This window comes from Echinops telfairi, unplaced genomic scaffold (genome assembly GCF_000313985.2).
Source record: "Echinops telfairi isolate 266 unplaced genomic scaffold, ASM31398v2 ScPeMD7_7420;HRSCAF=8458, whole genome shotgun sequence".
Classification (NCBI taxonomy): Eukaryota; Metazoa; Chordata; class Mammalia; order Afrosoricida; family Tenrecidae; genus Echinops; species Echinops telfairi.
This window is the reverse complement of record NW_022111320.1, coordinates 41,917,700-41,921,707: the sequence shown is the minus strand read 5'-3', so window position 1 is coordinate 41,921,707 and position 4,008 is coordinate 41,917,700. Positions and strand designations below refer to the sequence as shown.

The 4,008-nt window shown below is 43.0% G+C and overlaps 1 non-coding gene across 1 annotated transcript; it reads left to right on the top strand.

Moving 5' to 3' along the window:
* Positions 1-1,028: 1,028 nt before the first annotated feature.
* Positions 1,029-1,169, top strand: LOC115872191. The gene has a single exon (XR_004047724.1). It is a non-coding gene; the product is annotated as a U4 spliceosomal RNA (small nuclear RNA).
* The last annotated feature ends 2,839 nt before the right edge of the window (positions 1,170-4,008 follow it).

Genomic DNA, 4,008 nt, shown 5'->3' with positions numbered 1-4,008 from the left:
ATGCTCACACAGAGGCCTCATTGGCTATATCCTGATTGACAGGCTACATTCCATCCCTACACTCTTATTCCTCAAATTGACACAAGATATATAACTACAATAAAAAGACACTGAACATTGCTCCTGAGCATGTAGTAGATAAAGCAAATGCAAGGCATGATGAAGAAGCTGAACAGAATATTTCAAAAAGAGCTTGAGAAGACAAAGTTGAGTATTATAATGAAATGTCTAAAGACCTAGATTTAGACAACCGAAAGGTAGAACACATTGAGCATATCTCAAACTGAGAGAACCGTTGAGAGAATTCAAGCCTCAAATTAAAATATTAAAGGATCCTATGGACAAAATATTGAATAATGCAGGATGCATCAAAAGGCAATGGAAGGAACACAGAGTAACTGTATCAAAAAGCTCTGGGAAATGTTCAACCATTTCAAGTGGGATCATATGATTAAGAGCCAATGGTACTAAAGGAAGAATTCCAAGATGCACTGAAAGCATTAGTGCAAAATAAGGCTTCAGGAATTGATGGAGTACCAATTGAAATGTTTCAACAAGCAGATGAAGCACTGAAAGCCATCACATCTATGCCAAGAACTTTGAAAGACAGCTACCTGGCCAACAGAAGGGAAGAGGTCCATGTTATGCCCATTCCAAAGAAGAGTTACCCAACAGAATATGGAAATTATCAAACACTATTAATAATATCCTATGCAAGTAAAATTTTGAAGATAATTTAAAAAATTGTTTAAATGAGGAGCATGTGTCTGTATGAGATTTCCTGTCACTTGGGAACTCACCTGAAGTGGAAGTGAGGGACGGTGTTCTGTCTGCGGTCTCTGTCGTAGAATGTGTGGATGATTACTTGTGTTTATTGACTAGGAGACACCATAACACACTATGGATAACCTTGAGAAGAATGGTTATTCCAGAACACTTCATTGTGCTCCTGGGGGACCTGTACATGGACCAAGTGGCAGTTGTTCAAACAGAACAAGGGAACACTGTGGTTTAAAATCATAAACTGAAGCTTTGCGCGGTGGCAATATCGTAGCCAATGAGGTTTACCCAAGGCGCGATTATTGCTAATTTAAAACTTTTCCCAATACCTCGCTGTGACAACTTGAAATATAGTCGGCACTGGCAATTTTTGACGGTCTCCACGGAGACTGAGTAAAAAAATAAATATATAGATAAATAAATAAAATCATAAACTGTGTGTCAGGGTGTATCCTTTTACTATATTCAATCTGTATGCTGGGCAAATGATCTGTGATGCTGAATTATATGAAGAAGATTGGTGCCGCAGCACTGGAGGAAGGCTTGTTGACAATCTGGAATATGCAGGTGGCACAGCCTTGCCTGTTGAAAGTGAGGAGCACTTGAAGCATTTGTTGATGAAAGTCTAAGACAACGGCCTTCAGTACGGATTGCAACTAAATGTAAAGAAATTCCAAACCCTCACAGCTGGACTGGTCTGTAACATCATGATAAGCGAAGAAAAGTGTGACGTTGTCAAGGATTTGATCTTGCTTGGATCCGCAGTCAATGGTCTTGGAAGCACCAGCAAAGGCACCAACGGATGCATTGAATTGTATAAAACTGCTGTGGAGGATCTCGTGGGAGCATTGAGGAGCAAAGACGGCACTTTGTTGACGGAGGTGTGCCCATCCCAAGCCATGGCGTTTTCCAACACTTGTCTGGAAGAAGTACAGACAGCACGCTCCTTAGGAACATGAGGGGTGAGACTTTGCCTCACGTACTTTGGACATGTTATCAGGAGGCGAGTCCCTCAAGAAACGCATCATGCTTGGTAAAGTAGAGGGTGAGCCAAAAAGGAGGAGGAGGAGGATTAATCCAAGGGCTGCAACAATGACCTCAGACATCACAATTCTGAAGAGGGTGCAGGAGTAGGCAGTATTTCCTTCTGTTGTGCATAGGATCATTGTGATTCACGGTGGTCTTGACAGGACCTAGCAATAACAGCAAGTAGAAAGAAGGCATGTGCTTAAGCAAATACACCCTAAACTCACATTACTGCCTGGAAGCATGCATGTACAGATGAAAAGCATTCATCAGTATGAGATCATGTTGCTGTGAACTCTCCCAGAGGGGAAGTGAGGGCTGGGGTTCAGTCTCAGGTCTCTGGCATAGTGTGTGTGGTCACCCAGCATGCTAGTCACTGCCACAGTGGCCTCCTGACTGGTGTCCTGATAATGTTATTGCCCAGGAATTAGCCTCACACTGTTGCCAGAATATCAATTTTGGTAAAATATAAAGTTTTGTCACGTTTCTCCTATGGTTACACACCTTCAGAAAGTTTCCATCACCCAAAATCTCTAGCCTCCTGTGGTCAGCCCTCTCAGACTTGACCTTGATTTATTTCTCTCACCCACACATTTTAGGGAAAAAGATGAGGCTCTGCTCCTGTAAAGCTTTACCACCTTGGAAACCCTGTGGATCAGCGGTTCTCAACCTGTGGGTCATGACCCTGTTGGAGGTTGAACGGCCCTTTCATAGGGGTCGCCCGATTCATAACAATAGCAAAATGACTGATGAAGTAGCAATGACAATAATTTTAAGGTTGGAGGGATCACCACCACATGAGGAACTGTATGAAAGGGTCGCGGCGTGAGGAAGGTTGAGAACCACTGCTGTACAGGGTTGCTATGAGTCAGAATAGGTTTGGTGACTCTGGTTTTCTTCAGTCTGTGGCCAGTGACAGCTCATTCCCACCAGCATCTTAGTCTGATCCAGACCCAGTGGTGCTCACCCTTGCATGCAGGAGGAAGGGGTGGAGGCATAAACTTGTATGTCAGGAAAAGCAAATGCCTCTTAAACATTGCTGTGTCCCTCCCTATTGGATAGGGTCATCAGTGGGAAGTGGCCGTCCCGTCCTGAACTACATTATCTAGGCCCTCAGCCACCTACACTCATTGCTTTGCCTCTAGATGCGGCCGCAGAACCCTTTGTTACTAATGAATGGTGAGTGGGAATGATCTATTTATTTTAGGTCAAGCGTTTGTTGTTGTTGTTGTTTCCTTTTCCTTTCTGCTGGAGTCCTTGAGTCTCTCCACTGAATAAGATGTTTGATACTAACTGAAAGCATGGCGGTGCTAGCCCAGCCTAGGCAGCTCCCTACTACACAACGCCCCGGGGTCACCAGGTGCTAGGGTTTGCATTCCAGCACCTGGACCGGTGCCTCTCTGCCAGTTGGATGCTCACAGGGATAGCAAAAGTGGGCCTACAAAAGATTCGTCCCTTAACCAGGAAACATTCCCTCAGACTCTTAGATGACCCAAACGGGGCTTCAGTTGCAGTTGAATCTTTATACACTTGGAGGTGGTTAAAGCTACTAGCGTTCCCTTAATTAATACAGAATTCTAAAGAATTTTGTTTCCACTTTGAAGGTAGATTTGTGCCTAACCGTCAGTAGCCTGTGCTTTCCGGAGATATTTAATTCAATTTGCACTCTTGAGCGTTCAAAGAGGATTGGGATCCTTGGTGAAGTAGCTAATACACAAATGACTTCCATGTCGAAAATGTGCTGATATCATACTGCTCACTTACAAATGAACTCACTTCCAATTTTAATATCATTCTTCAGAAGTCAAGGTTATTCTTTGAATAGAAGCTGTAATTTTTATATGTTATACTCATTTTACATTCATACTTAATTATATTTTGCCTCGTTCCTAAAGAGTGTGCAACAACTTTTTTAAAGAAAAAGACTTAGTGGGAAGGTGAGTAAAATAGGAAAGCTGGGCACAGAAAAAGGCACAAGAAAAATATGCCAGCTGTGGTGTCCGCATGGTTATTGTGACTGAGTTTCCATCTTGAGTCTTAGTTTCTTGGCAGGCTGAGTAAGAAGGAAGCATGATAAATTACACATCAGCTACCGGAAAGGATATGTACTCATCCCTCATGGGAAGCAAAGCTTTTTCTAGAACCACGGTCTCAAAGAAATGGTCCTCAACATTTCCATCTCGGGGGAGTAGGAGCTACCAA